We start from the raw sequence: 19,249 nt of genomic DNA, 5'->3' as shown, positions 1-19,249 counted from the left end.
AACTTTGTGGTTCTCAGGAACCTTGACCTCCAGCCTGAGAATTTTCTGCGCAGCAGGTCAACTGTCAGAACTTTCTTTGGAAAAAAAGAAGTTATCGGGGCTCTACTTAGCTGAAGAGCAGCATGGTTCTGAGGAAATCAATGTCATTTCCACTACGACAGTGCAGATTGTTCCCAGGATCCTGCCACATGGATTTTGAACCTCAAAGTTGAAGCAGAGCTGTCAGGGAGATCAGACCCACAGGGCAGAGTGGGGAAGCTCTGCTTAGTGCAGGTTAGTGTCCCCCCCTTCTAGATTCCTTCAGACTCAGGGAGTGGCTAGACATTGCCGTCCACTCTGAAGAGAGACACCAGTTCATCTACCTCTAAATGCTTCAGAAATCCTTGGCAAAGTGCACCGTTAATGAGTGGCACAGAATGGCACTGCTGTGGTGCAAGTTGAGAAGCATCTGGGTGAAGCTTCTGCTGCAAACTGCTACTTCTCCATTTGCAGACTGCCTGAAATGCCACCAGATGTGCATTAGGAGTAGGGAAAGTGCAGGAAGATAAGGGTAGAGCTAGGTCCAAGAGGATACTGAAAGCAGCGGCATGACCGCCATGGCACTCTCTTGAACTCTCAGATGTTAGCTGTTTATCTCAAACAGTCTCTATAGCGGGAGACCTGGATACTGGTAACTGTAGGTTTATGTGCTGTCATCCTCAAATATCAGAGAGGAAAGAGGAAAAGAAAAAAGTGAGGAAAGGAGGTGGGGAGGGAAGGAGGGAGGGAGGGAGTCCTAAGGAAGGGCTCCGATTGGCCAATTTTGATCACCATAGCCAGAGAGGCAGAGTCATTAAAAGATTAAACTCACCTTTCTCATGTGAGTGGGAGGGAGGGTTGTCAAAAGTGATTCATTAAAAGGGATACTTTAAAAAAAAAAAAAGAAAGAAAGAAAGTTGTCCTGGACACACAAAAATAATCACTAAGGTCCATAATAGGTATTAGCAGTCGATCAAAAACCCGGGATATTGTTTTATTGATTCAATTGTCCAGGTGAGATGAGCAAACTGACAGAAAGGAATGTTGGTAGAAAGGCCAAGGAAAAGGGAATAAGGGAGAAGGTCATTTGGAATCAGACTTTAGACATATCTGCAGGTAAATTCATTGTAATCATAATTTGTATGACTTTCATATCAGTACATTTACAAATCTCTTGTCAAGTTACATCATGTGATGTAACTTTTGTCTAGAAAATACAATTTTCATCGTCATGGCCTCTAAGAAGATGAAAATAAATAAGGGAGAAACATTGTCGGTGTAAGGATGTTATGGGGACAGTAAGGGTGGAAAGAGTAGGGAGGACCAGTAAGGAAAAAAAGAACAAGAAAGGCAAAGTGAGAGATGGCAAAAAATGAAAGTCATCGGCATTTTGCCCTTGACAAGCAAATTGTTGCTCAATTTTTATATCGCATTTGCATGCTTTTTCCATCCAGTAGCTTCAGGTTCTCTCCAGGAAACAAATCCAGGCACATTTTGTCAAGCATCAGGTGGACTCACAGTATTCACTCTGTGTCTGGGCTTGTGCATCCAGCACCGCCGGCTTCCAATTCCAGCCTGAAACTCTGGGCAGCACCAGCGGCTCCAATGCAAAGCCAGTCCTCAGCGCTGTGCAACTGATAAGCTATGCAGAGAAGCATCTGTTTTCTTCTTCAATGTCTGCAAAGAAGTTCCATTGAATGAGAATTAGAACTGAAGAGAGTCAGATTTCACTGGCACCTTGCCAAATGAAATTTTAAACTTTCTTTGAAATTTCTTAAAATTCATAACCTCCATGAAAACTTCAACATTTACCTCTCAAACAAAGAGCAAAGGTAATTTGATTTTCTTGCGCTTACCTTTACAGCAGCTACATCAAGTCTTAGAGCAGAAGCTCCTAGTCAGATCCACACCCTCATCTGTACATGGGGGTGAGGGTCGTTGTGGAGCCATCCTAGCTGGGAAAGGTCCTGTGCCCACCCAGAGGAGGCTCCCACCAGGGGGATAGGTGCTATCATTCAAGGTGCCCCTCCCCCTCCCAGCATGGAACACTTTCAGTATTGGAGCATTTATCAAAAGATATTGCTGTGTCTAACTGACCATGCCAAAATGGCCAGATGAACATCTCTGGACTCTTAAATCAACCTCTTAATCTTTACAGATCCACATGGACTCTTATCAAAGGGGCAATTTCCCCTTCCCTCACTCTGGGGTCCTGTGTTTATCTGTGCTCTGGACACCACTCCTTGCATCTCCTAGGCACTCCTCTCCCACCTCCTCACCTCCTTCAAATCTTTTCTCACCAATATCCTCCTTTCTTCTTCATCAGTCTTCAGGCTCCTGCCTCTCACTTCCAAAACATGCTTGGCTCTGTCCCTGGGCTCCCTTTAAGGAGCAAGTTGTCTTTCCCTTTGCAGAGGCAAGTGGCAACAAGGAGGAGGGCAGAGAAAAGGAAGGAGAGCATGAGTATAGCTGCTGATGTGTTTTGTTTTGGGTCAAGGGCTTTTTTCTGAATCTTCTGAACTCTGATTTTAACGCAAGCTGCACCTAGCGCAGGACGGTGCTGGCGTAGAGAAAACAACCTAACTCATGGAATGAAAAACACACACATGAAGACACAGGCGAAACCTAAGCTATTGACAAGTTGCACGCTGTAGAAATATTACTGACACATAATGAAAAAAAATTGATTATAACAAATGTAACCCCTATATAACTACATCCGTCCCAGGCTAATGCCAGTACAGGCATAGGTACGATTATGTGGCAAGTTGGGGTACAGTAGAGATTTCCCTATACTTTTGGATAGCACCTGAAAACAATATGTGCTATTCCAAAAAGGTCACCTTCCTGGCACTCTCTAAGACATGAATTTAAGACGATAATATCGTAAATTGAATTATATTTTCTCAGTGCAATGGCAATTACCAAGAAATTCACTTTCATTTAAGATGAATCTTCAATTGTCTATTTGTCTGTAGTGTTTTAGCTTTTAGTTTGTCTTCTCCCAATCTCTCATCAAGAAACTAATGATCCATAAACAAGAACTTAAGGAAAGAAAAGAACTGCTTTTGTACTGCCAAGAATTATTTTCTAATTCAGATGAGGAACCTTCTTCATTCCTTTGTTCCTATTATTATCTGACTTTTTTTTTTTTTAAGTGTAAAACATTTTTCCAAAAGACAGGTAAATAAAAAAAGATACCCAGGGAAAATTTTTCTACCACAGATTTCTAAATCCCATAAAAACTATTTCTTTCCCCAAAGCCTCAGGATAAAGAAAAGCCAAATTCTGCCTTCATCTTGGCATTCACTCTGAACAAGTAGCCTGACCTAGTTCTTTCATTTAGTGTCACAAAGTCCTCTGAGCCTCTGCAGAAAAAGGACAAGACCAAAGCCCATTCACTGCATAGTCAACACCACACCTATGTAAACACGCAGATTTGAAAGAGAAGATTTTATTGAGTTCAAATTTTACATAATCGTGGACTGATTTGCAAAGCATAATCATTTACTTTTCTCACAACCAGACTTAGCTTTTGAGTTCCCACTTTCAAAAATGACAGAAAACCAAATCTTATGGTTGAATGTGAATTCAATCACTTCTATTTAAAACTCAAAATAGATCTTTCTGGGTTAAGTAGTCAGTGAATTTAAAATTCTCAAGCTCCATCTTAAGCTTCTCTTTTCTTCCCTAGGGAGTAAACTAAGTTAGGGAGTGGGTCCAGGGCTTTTAATCATCCTGACATGGCAGAGGCACCTGGGGCCAGACACTAGTATCTGCCTCAGCTCAGCTGGTCTTGGTTTTCACATCTGTTCCAAACATTTGTGCCAATGTTGCGTACCATCCCCCCCAGCGACATCCCTAGGTTCTCTGTGCCTCTTCTCCCTGATATGAGCTCTCTCTCACTCTCTCTCTGCACCACACCCCCACACCTACCTCTGATTTACAGTTCTCTCTCAGCCTACTTCTTTGCTCATACCACCAAAAAACCAAAGGCGATCATGGAGGCTCAAGATGAGATGGAAGGTGGTGATAAGTCTTCTCTCTACTATGTCTACTCACCACTTCCACTTAACTACAGTCACCCCTTCTTGGGTATGGTCTGCTAAGAGCCTATCTCCGCTCAGAGATTCAGGCAGGAAATGGGACCTTAGTGCTTTCATGTTCTCTAATCCCCAAATCTAGTGTGTCTTCCATTGGATCCATGTCCATCACTCAGACTCTGAACTCCCCTTTTCCTAGCCTTTCTCCCTCCTCCTCTCATTTGGTCAACTTGGTCTCTCAAACTGTCAAGGAGAGGAAAAACAGATTTTACTCCATCGTACCTTTTTTTTGAATCCTTTTTTTTTTTTTTTTTTTGTTAGCATGATCTCCATACTTTGTTTTCCTCAAGACTTTGACTCTTCATATACAAAGCCTAGTTTGGAAGATTCAAGACCATCTTCTTTCTTCATTCCCCCTTGTCATTAAAAGACTTTCCCAGGGCCTCTCTGGTGGCACAGGCGGTTGAGCACCACACTGTGAAGCTGTCTGCAGCCTCTGCAGCGGGGGTTCTATCCCGGCCAGCTGGTGAGAATCCCACATGGCGAAGCAGACCGCTCCTGTCTTGCCCGCTGCTCCCCTCAGCAGTGTATTTCGTCAGTCTGCCTGTTCTGTTCCCCACTCTGTCTCTGGTGAATCCCCTCACCCTCCCATGCATCTGGCCTGTACCCCAGCTCTTGTATAAATAAATAAATCTTTTAAAAAAATGAAATACTTTCCCACTACTATGAATTTTAAAATTTGTAAAAGTGGAAGCATCAGAGGCATCAATTTAGCAGTGCAACTGACTTACACTCATTTTCTGCTTTTTAAAAGATTGCTTGGTTTGGAGAATGGCTTATAAGAGTGAAATATGGTGACCTTCACCAAAGTGTATTATAAAAATTTAAAGAAGTAGATAGACTCAAGATGCTTTTAAGAAATATCCTCTGTGAAAATTCCTCGGTCTTCTGTGGAAGAATAGGAATATCAATTTCCCAGATTATGTATAATTATGTCTATTATGCCATCACGAATACCAACATCACAGTACCAATGAGATAACTCACAAAAGCTCTCAACATTACTCTTGGTTATTATTAAAAACTCTTGACCAGATGCCCAAAGGAAAATCAGGACCACCAGAGGCCAACCTAGAGCCAAGCATCTCACTGCATGTCCATCACCTCTGGTTAACCTGAAGGAACTCAATTCAAAATCTTTATTCACAATAAGGTATGAGAGAAAATGAGCTCTTCTCTAGTCAATATATTTTTTAAAAAAGATTCCTGCTGAGGGTCGTAATTGTATGTGTAGTTATGCTACCAAGCACGAAGTCTGCTGTGCCCTGGAGTATAAAACAGAGGATGCTTCCTTGTCTAAAGGGCTTGAGACTGCCCCGTGAGGGCCAAATTTAACCTGAAGCTTGAAGTTAGGTAGGAGCAGGTGAGGCAAAGAAGGGAAAAAGAAACATTCCAGGGAAGTACCAGGGAAAATGAAAAGTTAACAGTGTGTGTGCATTTTTAAAAGAAATTCTATATGCTAAGATTGTAGAGAGAGAGGAAGATTGCTGTAAGAGAAGGTCTTACATTCAGGCAAGGGAATATGTGATTGAGAAAATGTTCTGGTGTAGAGCTAGCTACTCAGACTGTAAGGCTGATTCCATACTCAATCCAGTATGTTTGGGAGATGATGTAAGTCTTTACTCCGAAAAAGCATCCACTCATTCAATGGACCCACGATCCTCTTGGCCAATAACAGGTCTCTACTCCACCCCTTTCATGTAAGCAGTAATTCATCTTCACAATGTCTCTTCCATATGTATCTTGACATGTTAGTATCTGTGCTTTAAAAATATGGAACAACCTCAAATTGAATTGCCTTTTGAAACCACCAAGGTTTCCCATTCAGAGGTAGACAATACAAGATCAGAAAGTATATCCTCCTGGATAGTTTGTTCCAGCAGAATTAAAAGGGAGACAATACTCAGGCTTTGCTGGCATATTGATAAGCCAAAAAACAAACAAACAAACAGAAAACCAAAAGCCAAAAAACCCTGCATCCTACTGCCTGAAAACCAATGCAGTAAGCACCAGCCTATAATGTTCCCCTTGGGCACCTATAAATGGGTTCTAATTGTATGCCAGGAATTCTGTCCTCCCAGAACTAGTGTACATAAAGCACTTAGCCAAAAAAAAAAAAAATTCTCTTTAGACCCCTAGAGATGTGAGATTGCTGGTTAGGAAGCTTATGCTGCTCTCCTCTGAAAGTTAGCACTCCCCAGGGCATGTTGAAGGAGAGCAGATTGGCCACAGTTGTCAAAGTAACCCAGGCAGAGTTAGAAAAACAACTGTGGTTTCCTACTTTGTGGGCACTGATTAAACCAGAAGGTCAATCACTGTGTTGCTTGCTTAGCAGAGTGAGATTATAAGTAATCTATGCTTTCTTAAATACTTTGCAGAATTTTTAAAGATGTATATACAAATTTCTGCTGGCTATTTTTATACCTGAGGATGGTGCCAACAGTCATATTCCTGTGAGAACAATCAGCATCATTAAGAGTCTGTGAAATAACTATTAATATTCTTATTTTACAGAAGATGAAACCAGCACCCTGCTGGGGATAAATAACCTGCTCAAGGTCACATGTTAGCAGAGTAAGGAGTCTATGCATGTATGATTTCAAAGTCTGTGCTTTTACTGGTAAGCTATTGTGCATTGCCAGATTTAGGTTTGGTGTATAAAAAGATCAGAATCAAGTCAGCAGGGCTGGATTCCATATACATGCTCTACAATGCTTTCAGCTGTAAATAACTCAAACCAGCTCCAACAACAAGGAATTTTATTGAATCATATGACAGGAAGACTAAAAATAGGATGGGTTTTAGACACTCTACATGGGGCTCTGACTTGATTTTCAGTCTTTCTCTTAGTTTGGCCTTTCTCCAAGTGTCAGATGTCTGTCCTGACGATGGTTCCTCAATGTCATAAAGAGCTGCCAAAGCAAGGTTGCCCCTTTCAATCCATCCAGAACCCCCCTGCAATCCTCTCCTATCTCACTGACCTCAGGTGCATCTGGCTCCCCACGCTTGAACTAATCATTGATACAAAAGTTGATTCCCCAAGCCTCCTCACCCAGGTCATGCAACAGGATTTTGAGGAATCAACTACTGTAAATCTTACACCACAAAATGGAACATTTTACTGAAATTAAAAGTGTTCTCCAGGAATAAAAGCCTGTGGGGAATACACTTATAATATAATGTTAATTTCTTCAAAAGATAGGACAAAAATGTATGTATATATAGTGTGATCCTAATATTTTTAGTGTGTTTTCATGTGTGAATGTTCAATGTTTACATTTAAAAAAAAAGGTATAAAGATCAGAAGAACTAAAAAGAAACTTCTCTGAAGAGGAAATGCAAATGGCCAACAGGCATATGAAAAAATGTTCAACATCACTTGTCATCAGGGAAATGCAAATCAAAACTACAATGAGAGACCATCTTACACCAGTGAGAATGGCACATATTAAAAAAACTAGCAACAACAAATGTTGGTGAGGTTGTGGAGAAAAAGGAATTCTCCTGCACTGCTGGTGGGAGTGCAAACTGGTCCAACCACTATGGAGAGCTGTGTGGAGATTTCTGGACCTACTAAACATAGAGCTTCCATATGATCCAGCAATTCCACTCCTAGGTATTTACCCAAAGGACACAGAAACATCAATTCAAAGAACACCTGCACCCCTAGGTTTATAGCAGCACTTTTTACAATAACTAAGCTTTGGAAACAACCCAAATGCCCAAAAATAGATGACTGGATCAAGAAGATGTGGTACATATATACCATGGAATATTACTCAGCATTCAAAAAAGATAAACACAAGCCATTTGCAGCAACATGGATGGAGCTGGAAGGGATCATGCTCAGCGAAATAAGCCAGAAAGAAAAAGAAAAATACCGGATGGTCTCACTCATAGCAGGAATCTAGAAAACTTAAATAAGGGACCAGGAAAAAGAATAACTATAAGAAAGAAAAACTCAAAATCAACAAACAACTATGAACCAGACACTCTGTGGGGGTGGGGGGGTGGGGAAAGGAGGGCTTGGGGTAAAAATAAGGGGGTTGTAATTGTATGGGGAATATAAAAATAAAATTTAAATAAATAAATAATTGGGGAAAAAAAGGTATAAAGGGAGTTAATCCTAGGGTTCTGACGTAAGGGACATTACTCCCCTTTTTCCTTTTCTTTTTGATACTATAAATTGCTCCATTTTCCCCAGAATCTCATGTTTTGCAATGCACAGATGTGAAAATGCCTACTGATACACAGAGCACTCTAGCTGCGTCAAAAGGCTGAGGACAGAATGACACCTAAAGCCAAGCATTAAACATAAGGTTATTACGGGGACAGAGCAACATGGCGGCGAGGAGACCCTGCGAGTAAGATCTCCCACTAAAAAAAGTTAATAGGGAGGAAAAGTGGCAGGTCCCAGTGAGAACTGGGACACGGAAGATAAACGGGTGACTCCAGCAAACTACCCGAAGAAGAAAGTGGCCAAAAGAGGACCAGAAGGGAGGAAAGCCCAGAACCCTGCTCCCCTCCCCCGCCCACAGAGGCGGCACTCTCTGACCCGCAGAGAGGAGGAAAACAACAAACCAAAACGGCCAACAAGAACAAACTACGCAGCAAGCGGGACTGTGAGTGGAAAGGAACTATTGCAGCCACCACACCCCGTGAACGGGAGCTGTGGAGAACCCTGCAGGATCCGCCGCGGCGGTGAGTGAACGGCTCCGGGCGCCATTAGAGAAGAACAAAGACCCGGGGAGACGCGCACACAGCCCGGGCTGCCGGTAAGCTTGCGCGGGGAAGCGGCGCGCTTGGCGTGCTTGAAAAGCAAATGCAGACCTGGATCGCGGCTGCCCAGGTCCCCGCGCCTGCGACCTAGGCTTGTGGGGAGACACGCGGAGGCCCTCCTCACTGAGGTGAAAGTCCCTCCCTGAGTGAGCAGGAACCAGGCGCCCAGGCACGGGAGCGGTGCAAAAGGCGCCATTCCCGCACCACTGAACTGGGCTACAGCCCGCGTCCTGGAACTGAGGGCTTTGAAACTGAGACCCGGGCACGAAATTCGGTGCATGGGTTCTCCACGACGGTGGGGCACAAGGCAGACACAGCACCCCAAAGCCGTTGAGGTGTACCCTACCATTCCCGCTCTGTTCCCTGTCCCACGGGGTGGGGGGAGGCGAAAAACAGCCCCCCCAAGGACAATAGGAGAGATCTCTGGCGCCACCTAGCGACCAGAAAAAAAAAAGTCACTAACACCCCATAGAACAGGAAATTTCTTAAGACTGCTTGAAAAGGGCAGAAGGCTTCTGGAGGACCCGTGGCCAGCTGGGAAGTTAGCCTACACCAGGCCCCTTCCGACCAGCAGTCTGAGCCCACAGAGGGAGCAGGCACCCACGTCCGGGGCAGACCGGGCGCGCAGAAGAGTGTGCCTGAAACCGGAGGCGCAGGGACTGCATCCCGCTTCGCCATTTTAGAACAGGGACATTTCTTCAGTAAAGACTGCCTAAAACCAGCAGAAAGCTCCCCCAGAAGCCAGAGATGGCTCCTGCAGGAGCCAGAGGGGAGCGGAGAAGTTCACCCAAGTAGCCAGCCAGTCCGAGCAACACAGTGTCCCAATGCATACGACAAATTAGAAAACAGACAGTAGGGAGTAGAAGAACCACACGCAACCTAACAACTCCTCAGGAAAGAAGCACACCACAAAAAGAAAACCACTCCCCAGATTGCAACGACATCAACTTGAAGAACTTCTGAGCCTTCCAGAAAGAGAATTTAAAATTGCCATGATTAAAAAAGTGATAGAAGTCATAAAGGAAAACAATGATCAGAAGAAGGAAATTGAGTCCCTAAAGAGGGAAAACAATGGTCAGAAGAATGAAATTGAGTCCCTAAAGAGGGAAGTAAAAGAAATGCAGGAGATCAAAGAATTAATGGAGGAACTAAAGAACTCTGGGAAAAGCAATGAAAGCAGAATAGATGAAATGGAAGAACGAATAAGTAATCTTGAAGACACAGAAATAAAAAGAACCAAAACAGAAAAGGAAAGAGAAGTACGAAGGAAAAAGAATGAAGAAAGACTTCGGGAACTATCTGACTCCATGAGGAAAGGAAATATAAGAGTTATAGGAATTCCAGAAGGAGAGGAGAGAGATGTAGGAACAGAGAAAATATTCCAGGAGATAATTGAAGAGAACTTCCCAAATGAGAAGAAGGAGCTGAAAATTGATATACAAGAAGCAAGAAGAACACCAAACTTCCACGACGAAAGGAAAAACACAGCAAGACACATAATAGTAAAACTCCCAAGAATCCAGGACAAGGAGAAAATAATGAAGCTGACAAGAGGGAAGAAACAGATAACATTCAAAGGAAAACCAATCAGGCTGACATCAGACTTCTCTGAAGAAACACTACGGGCAAGGAGAGAGTGGAGGGACATAGTCAACAGACTCCAAGAAAACAGATGCCAACCAAGAATACTCTATCCCGCAAAGCTCTCCTTCCTCTATGAATGAAGAATAAGGATCTTCCCAGACAAACAGAAACTCCGGAATTTCATTACGACTAAACCCCCCCTCCAAAAAATACTACAAGGAATCCTAAAGCCAGAACCTCAGAGGGACGAATAACAATGAAAGAAGACCAAAAAAAAAAAAAAGTTATTAAAAGAATAAATAAATAAAATCAAAGGAAAGACAAATAATGGCAAATACAGATGCTAACATATCAATATTAACTCTAAATGTAAATGGACTAAACTCTTCAATAAAAAGACACAGAGTTGCAGCCTGGATTAAGAAACAAAACTCAACCTTTTGCTGTCTCCAGGAAACACATTTAGCTACAAAAGATAAAAATAGGCTCAAAGTTAAAGTGTGGAAAATAATCCTACAAGCAAATGGACCAAAAAAGAAAGCAGGAACAGCTATACTTATATCAGATAAAACAGACTTCAAACTCAAAAAAATAAAAAGAGACCCCAATGGTCACTACATTATGATCAAGGGGACAATACTTCAAGAAGAAATAACACTCATTAACATATACTCACCAAACGAAGGAGCACCAAAATATATCAGACAACTGTTGTCCTCTCTGAAAACAGACATCAGAGAAAACACATATGTAGTGGGAGACTTCAACACACCACTATCAACAATGGATAGATCAACAAGACAAAAAATAAGTAAAGAAACTAAAGCTCTAAATAAGGACCTAGAGCATTTGGGCTTAACAGACATCTATAGAACACTGAACCCAAAAAAACCGGAGTACACATTTTTCTCAAGCACACATGGATCATTCTCCAGAATCGATCACATACTGGGGCACAAGACAAACATCAAAAGATACACCAAGATTGAAATCATACCAACCATCTTTTCTGACCACGAAGGCATCAAACTAGAAATAAACCATAAAAAGAAGGCAAGGAACTATTCTACCTCATGGAGATTAAAAACCACACAACTGGAAGACCACTGGACTAACGAGGAGATCAAAGAAGAAATTTAAAAATTCTTTGAGTTGAATGACAAGGAGGACACCAATATCCTAAATGTATGGGATGCAGCAAAAGCAGTAATAAGAGGAAAATACATAGCAATAGAAGCTCACATCAAAAAACAAGAAAGAACTCAAAGAAACAACCTAATCTCAAAGCTCAAAGATCTAGAAAAAGAACAACAAAAAACCCCAAAACCAGTAGAAGAAAAGAAATAATAAAAACCAAAGCAGAAATAAATGAAATTGAAACTAAAAAAACAATCCAAAAGATCAATGAAACCAAGAGCTGGTTCTTTGAAAAAATAAATAAAATAGACAAACCCCTAGCCAGGCTCACAAAGGAAAAAAGGGAGAAAGCACAAATAAACAGGATCATAAATGAAAGAGGAGAAATCACAACGGACACAGCAGAAATCAAAAGAATAATCAGTAACTACTATGAACAGTTATATGGAAACAAGTTCAACAATCTAGAGGAGATGGACAAATTCCTACAACTCGACAATCACCCAAAGCTAGATAAAGAAGAAATAGAACACCTAAACAGACCAATTACAAGCAGCGAAATTGAAATGGTAATCAAAAACCTCCCCAAAAACAAAAGCCCAGGACCTGATGGATTTACAAATGAATTCTACCAAACATTCAGAGACGAATTAGTGCCTATCCTTCACAAACTCTTCCAAAAAATTGAGAAGGAAGGGACAATACCAAACACGTTCTATGAAGCCAATATTATACTAATACCAAAACCGAATAAGGACAACACAAAAAAGGAAAACTACAGGCCAATCTCCCTAATGAACACTGATGCAAAAATCCTCAATAAAATTTTAGCTATCAGAATCCAACAATGTATCCATAAGATAATTCACCACGACCAAGTTGGATTCATTCCAGGGACACAAGGATGGTTTAACATCCGAAAATCAATCAACGTTATCCAACACATCAACAAAAAGAAATATAAAAACCATATGATAATATCAATAGATGCTGAGAAAGCTTTCGACAAAGTGCAACACCCATTCATGATAAAAGCCCTTGAAATTCTTGGGATACAAGGAACATACCTCAACATCATAAAGGCCATCTATGACAAGCCAACAGCCAGTATCATTCTCAATGGTGAAAAGCTGAAAGCAATTCCATTAAGATCTGGAACAAGACAAGGATGTCCACTCTCACCACTGCTTTTCAATATAATACTGGAAGTCCTAGCCAGAGCAATAAGACAAGAGAAAGACATCCAAGGAATCCAAATAGGAAAAGAAGAAGTCAAATTATCACTATTTGCAGATGATATGATAATATACATAGAGAACCCCAAAAACTCCACAGAAAAACTAATTCAACTCATCAATCAGTTCAGTAAAGTGGCAGGATACAAAATCAACACGCAAAAGTCAGTAGCCTTCCTATACACAAACAATAAATCTGAAGAAGAAGAAATCAAAAAAAAAACATCACTTTTATTATAGAAACAAAAAAAATCAAATATTTGGGAATAAATCTAACAAAAGAGGTAAAGGACCTATACAAAGACAACTATAAAACACTGTTAAAAGAAATAGAAGAAGACACAAAGAAATGGAAAGACATCCCCTGCTCATGGATTGGAAGAATAAACATTATTAAAATGGCCATCCTACCAAAAGCAATATACAGATTCAATGCTATTCCAATCAAAATTTCAATGTCATTCTTCAAAGAAATAGAACAATTATTAATGAAATTCATATGGAATCACAAAAAACCCCGAATTGCCAAAGCTCTCCTGAAAAAGAAAGAAGGGAATGGAGGCATCACACTCCCAGACTTCAAACTCTACTACAAAGCCATAATCATCAAAACTGCATGGTATTGGAACAAGAACAGACATACAGACCAATGGAATCCAATAGAAAATCCAGAAATAAACCCACAGATTTATGGTCAACTAATCTTTGACAAAGGAGCAAAGACTATGCATTGGAGCAAAGAAAGTTTGTTCAATAAATGGTGCTGGGAAAACTGGGTCGCTACATGCAAAAGAATGAAGCTTGACCACTACCTCACACCATACACAAAAATCAACTCAAAATGGATTAAAGAACTAGACATAAGACCTGAAACCATAAAATACATAGAAGGAAATATAGGCGAAACACTACGTGATTTGCACATCAAAGACATCTTTACAGACACATCACCCAAAGCAGTGATAGTGAAGGCAAAGATAAACAGCTGGGACTACATCAAATTAAAGAGCTTCTGCACAGCAAAAGAGACAATAACAAAAACAAAGAGAAACCCCACCAACTGGGAGAACATTTTTGCACCCAACACTAATGATAAAGGACTGATCACAAAAATCTGCAAAGAGCTGATGAGACTCAGCAACAACAAAGAAAATAATCCTGTCAAAAAATGGGCAGAAGAGCTAAAAAGAAACTTCTCTGAAGAGGAAATGCAAATGGCCAACAGACATATGAAAAAATGTTCAACATCACTTGTAATCAGGGAAATGCAAATCAAAACTACCATGAGATACCATCTCACACCAGTGAGAATGGCACATATTAAAAAAACTAGCAACAACAAATGTTGGCGAGGGTGTGGAGAAAAAGGAACTCTTCTGCACTGTTGGTGGGAGTGCAAACTGGTCCAACCACTATGGAGAGCTGTGTGGAGATTTCTGGACCTACTAAACATAGAGCTTCCATATGATCCAGCAATTCCACTCCTAGGTATTTACCCAAAGGACACAGAAACATCAATTCCAAAGAACACCTGCACCCCTATGTTTATAGCAGCACTATTTATAATAGCTAAGCTTTGGAAACAGCCCAAATGCCCAAAAATAGATGACTGGATCAAGAAGATGTGGTACATATACACCATGGAATATTACTCAGCATTCAAAAAAGATAAACACATGCAATTTGCAGCAACATGGATGGCGTTGGAAGGGATCATGCTCAGCGAAATAAGCCAAAAAGAAAAAGAAAAATACCGGATGGTCTCACTCATAGCAGGAATCTAGAAAACTTAAATAAGGGACCAGGAAAATGAATAAGTATAAGAAAGTGAAAATAAAAATCAACAAAAAATTATGAACCAGAGACACTTTTTGGGGGGTGGGGGGCAGGAGGGGAGGGATTGGGGTCAGAATGGGGCGTTTGCAATTGTATGGGGGAATATAAAAATAAAATTTATTATTTAAAAAAAAAGAAAAGAAAAAAAATAAAACTGATTTTGCAGGAAAAAAAAAAAAAACATAAGGTTATTAAAGAGCAGGGCCTAGCAAATGCCAGGAGTGTCTTCAAAGCCCCACTGGGGTGTCCTGGGTGGAAAGGTTTTCCTGCAGACATTTTTCCATCCATATCATCACCCTCTCCCCATTTCTGTCTGGTTTTCCTCCCCTCCTCCTGCACCCAACCGTCTTGTCACGTCCTCTTTTCTCCTCACTGCTCAGATGCAGGGAATTGCACAGCCCTCATGTTCCCTGAGGCACTGAGCCACTGAGCCGCCCCTAAGCCGCCCCTGATGGCTTTCTTTTGGCTTCCTGATGAAGCTGCTGTCCTCGGCCTGGGGCATTCCTGCAGCAGGGCCCCGCCTGGCTTTCATTCTCCTTCAGGTTTTCCCTGCTGTCTGGGTCTTCCTCGCTCTCCAGTGTTCCCCGGCTCTCTCGGGCGCTCCTATTTTTGGCCTTGCCTCACTCTCGAGGTTTTTCTTATCCTTTGTCATTTCCTTGCCTCCCATCTTCCTTCATTTTCTACCCTTCCCTTGTCTTCCAAAGTACAACTGCTTCTGGCTTTCCCCATCCCTGGGCTGTTTTCATTTTCCATCTTTCCTTGGTCATCAGGCTTCCCTTTGTTTCCAAGGCAGAGTATTTCCACGTTAAGATTTCTCCTTTTCCTGTGCTGCAGGGACTCTGGTTCCTCCCTGTAAGGGCCAGGAATGGACACTTGTAAGGGCAGGACTGGACACAGAGCAGGTTTTCTGATCCCATGCAGACCGGGTAAAGGAGGAGTCAGAGTCCTCAGTGGTTTTGCAGGTCTTTTATTGGGGTTCAGCGGGTATATGGCAGGCAGGGGTGCTGGCTGGGGGGCTGGGAGGCTGGCAGGCCTCCCAGCCCCCAGCAAGTCTTCACTCTATCTGGGTTCTCGGGTGATCTCGGCTTTTCTTCGGCTTCTACTGCTGCTACTGCTGCTGCTGCTGCTGCTGGCGTCCCTGTGACGCCACCCTTAAAAAGCACAGTCTTAGCTCAGCTGAATCCCATCTACCTATGCCCACACCCTATTCCAGGTGCCCACCATCAGGCATGCATTCAGGACAAGGATCCATCATCTATCCTGATGGCGGAAGGGCAGAAAAGCCTGATATTTTCTTTACCCTACAACACTGAACAGGTTTTCTGATCCCATGCAGACTGGGTAAAGGAGCAGTCAGAGTCCTCAGTGGTTTTTTGCAGGTCTTTTATTGGGGTTCACCAGGCATATGGCAGGCAGGGGTGCTGGGGAGGCCTGCCAGCCTCCCAGCCCCAGCAATTCTTCACTCTATCTGGGCTCTCTGGCGTTCGTTCTGCTGCTTGTCAGCTTCTCTTTCGGCTTCGGCTTCTGCTTCTTTGCTTCTCTCTTGGCTTCTGCTGGCGTCCCCGTGACGCCGCCCTTAAAAGCACAGTCTCAGCCCAGGTGAATCCCATCTACCTATGCCCACACCCTACTCCAGGTGCCCGCCATCAGGCATGCAGTCAGGACCGCAAGGATCCATCCTCTATCGTGATGGTGGGAGGGCAGGAAAGCCTGACATTTTTTCCTTACCCTACACTCCCCCACCTCCCCACTCCAAGCCCCTTTTCCAGCCTCACAGAGTGCTGGAAATAAGAGGCGCAGACCTTCAGACTGACCAGTGGCCAGGGCGGGCTGTGCCTCAGCTGAACCTGATGTGCTCATCACTTCACAACATCTGTATATCAAACCATCACACATACACCTTACCCAGTGAAGTATGTCAATGACTTCTGAATAAAACTGGAAAAAAAGAAAATACAAAAAGGCATAGCAAGGAATAAATCAAAACACTGAGCATACTTACCTTTAGTGCAAACGACAAAGAGGGACTTCAGGGGTATGGATTTATTTCCTAAGTTTTCTGCAATGAAAATAAATTGCTTGTTAAGAATAAGCCACCCCTTCTCCCGAGTTTCCCAGAACCAGCACAGCAGCATGAAGGCTCTCAGTCTCCCCAGGAAAGGGCACTGTAGGGAAAATGGAAGTTATCAGGTTTTTCTGCCCTCTCGCAATTAGCATCAATAATTGACCCCAGTGGTGTCACATGTGCGCCTGATGGCGACACCTGGAGCGTGGTGTGGGCGTGCGTGAGTGGGCAGAGCAGGGTAGAGTACAGTGGAGAGTATCAGAGGACAGCTAAGCGAGTAAAGAGGGTATCGGGGTTTGCAGGGGAGCCCTAGTTACTGTCTCCATGCTGGCTTGCCTCCCCTAACCTGAGAGGATGATGCCAAGGGCTCCAAGATTCTCTTTCAAGCTGCCTGAACCGATGATGAACCTACCTGTCCTGGGATGATTGCTGAATAGTTACCCATTCTCAATAACAGAAGCGCCCTATAGGGTAAGGTAAAAAGAATCAGGCTTTTCTGCCCTCCCGCCATTAGGATTGATGATGGATCTGCGGTCCTGAATGCATGCCTGATGGTGGGCACCTGAAGTAGGGTGTGGGCATATGTAGATGGGATTCACCTGGGCTGAGACTGGGCTTATAAGGGCAGCGTCATGGGGACTCCAGGAGAACAGAGCAAGAGGAACAGCAGCAGAAGAGCAGAGAGACCAGAACAAGTGAGAAGCAGAGGCCACGAGAGAATGCCAGTGAGCCCAGAAAGAGGCACTTCTGTCTGCCGTGTACCTAGTAAATCCCAATAAAAGCCTGTAAAAGCCACTGAGGGCTCCAGGACTCCTTTACCCACCTTGAATTGTAGCGATCATGCTCTGTCCCATCCTGCCACTACATGCCCCCGTCTCAATGCTTGCCATTATCCGGGTTTACATCACTCCCTCTCCCAGGCTTGCTCTCCCAGCCCTTCCTGGGATGAATGACTAGGCCCTGAAGCACCTTCAGTGAAAAATCCCTTGTCAAAACTAGCAGAAACAACCTAAATGTCCAAAAATAGATGAATGGATCAAGAAGATGTGGTATTTATATACAATGGAATAATACCAGCAATCAAAAAAGAAAAAAATCATGCCATTTACAGCAACATGGATGGAGCTGGAAGGGATTATGTTCAGTGAAATAAGTTAGAAGGAAGAAAAATATTGGATGATTTCACTTATCGGAAAGAACCCAAAGGGTAGAATAAAAGACAAAACTAGGTAAATTATAGATCTGAGACACACAGCAGGGGAGAAGGGAGGGGGCCAAAACAGGGAAGGAAAGAGCACAAGGGATTATGGTGACAGATCACGGGGTGATGTGGTGTTGGGAGATTTATGGGGTTTATACCTGAGGGGAGAAATCAAATATTGTACAAAAATGAAAAATGATGTAAGAAGAAGAAAAACAAAACTAGCAGGGCTGTCATTTCTCCAGTCAGACCTTGCAGACATGTGCCCCCAGGCTTGATCCAGTTGCTGAGCTGGGAGGTGGAGGTAGATCCTGAGGAAGACAGCAGTTTCTGGCAAGGCATCTGCTTTCGTTGAGACCTGGTGGTGAGCAAAAAGGAGAAGCTGCAATCTTCTGTAAAGGGTGGAAGACCACTTCTGCAGGCCTACAAGTTCCTATCCAGAAAACCCCAACTGTGGTCCCAGAATCTCCTTTCTACTGCTTTGTTGTGGAGGAGATTTTTGCAGAGTGGCTAATTTATCTTCCTATGAAATTATACCAGTTTTAGAGTGATCTTGGGCCTGGTCTTTAGCAGAACTGGTCTCAGTGCATGAAATGAGGGTGCTCTTGAAATGGGCTCACAGAGGCCTCTGGCTTTCATATGTGCCTTAAATTGGTGATCCATTAACCCAAGCTTATTATCTTCTCTCCTTGATGTACAATGGCACCCTGCATCAATGAGTCAATTCCAGATAATTCAATAAAATAGAACATTTATATAAAAAGGTAATATATGATAAAGGTGGAGTTATAGATAAGGTGGACAATTCTACAATTATACAATTAGTAGTATTGGAATACCTGTGAAGCAATGAGCCAGATGTAATTAAATTTTTTGAAAAGCACAAAAAAAAAATTTAAATTAGAAAGCACTCTTCAACAGAACTAAGAAAATAAAGGAGAGGTGAATATTTACATAGACTTAATAAAGATGGCTTTTGAAGTATTTCACAAAAGGAAAAAAATGATACAAGCAATAATAACTTGAAAATTTATTTCTCAAACACATCTCAAAAAGCTGAAATCACATTGGCAGTTTAACCTAATTTTAGGGTTTTTTAGGTAGTTTTAAAAAAATCTCTCAAATAAAATTTAAAATCAAAGTATAATTTGCACTATTTGTAATAGATATGATGTGCAAGTATATGTGTATTTGTGTGGGATACTATATCTTTGTCAGAGCATAAATCTCTTCAGAAATCAATTAGAGGGCCTCCCCTGGTGGCGCAGCGGTTGAGAGCTGGGCTGCAAGG

At 42.4% G+C, this 19,249-nt stretch overlaps 1 protein-coding gene across 1 annotated transcript in view; it reads right to left on the bottom strand.

Moving 5' to 3' along the window:
• Positions 1–438: 438 nt before the first annotated feature.
• Positions 439–19,249, bottom strand: part of LOC119239969 (uncharacterized) — a 39,330-nt gene continuing 20,519 nt past the window's right edge. The window contains exons 3-6 of the mRNA XM_054693238.1: positions 18,210–18,316; positions 16,695–16,751; positions 2,298–2,424; positions 439–1,695 (exon numbers count right to left, since the gene is read on the bottom strand). The gene's annotated coding sequence lies outside the window, so the exon portion shown is untranslated. The remainder of the gene's footprint in view (positions 1,696–2,297; positions 2,425–16,694; positions 16,752–18,209; positions 18,317–19,249) is intronic.

This window comes from Talpa occidentalis, unplaced genomic scaffold, assembly GCF_014898055.3.
Source record: "Talpa occidentalis isolate TD23 unplaced genomic scaffold, MPIMG_talOcc4v2.1 talOcc4.12, whole genome shotgun sequence".
In the NCBI taxonomy this organism is placed as follows: domain Eukaryota; kingdom Metazoa; phylum Chordata; class Mammalia; order Eulipotyphla; family Talpidae; genus Talpa; species Talpa occidentalis.
The sequence above is the reverse complement of the archived record's forward strand: the minus strand, read 5'-3'. Positions and strand labels throughout refer to the sequence as shown.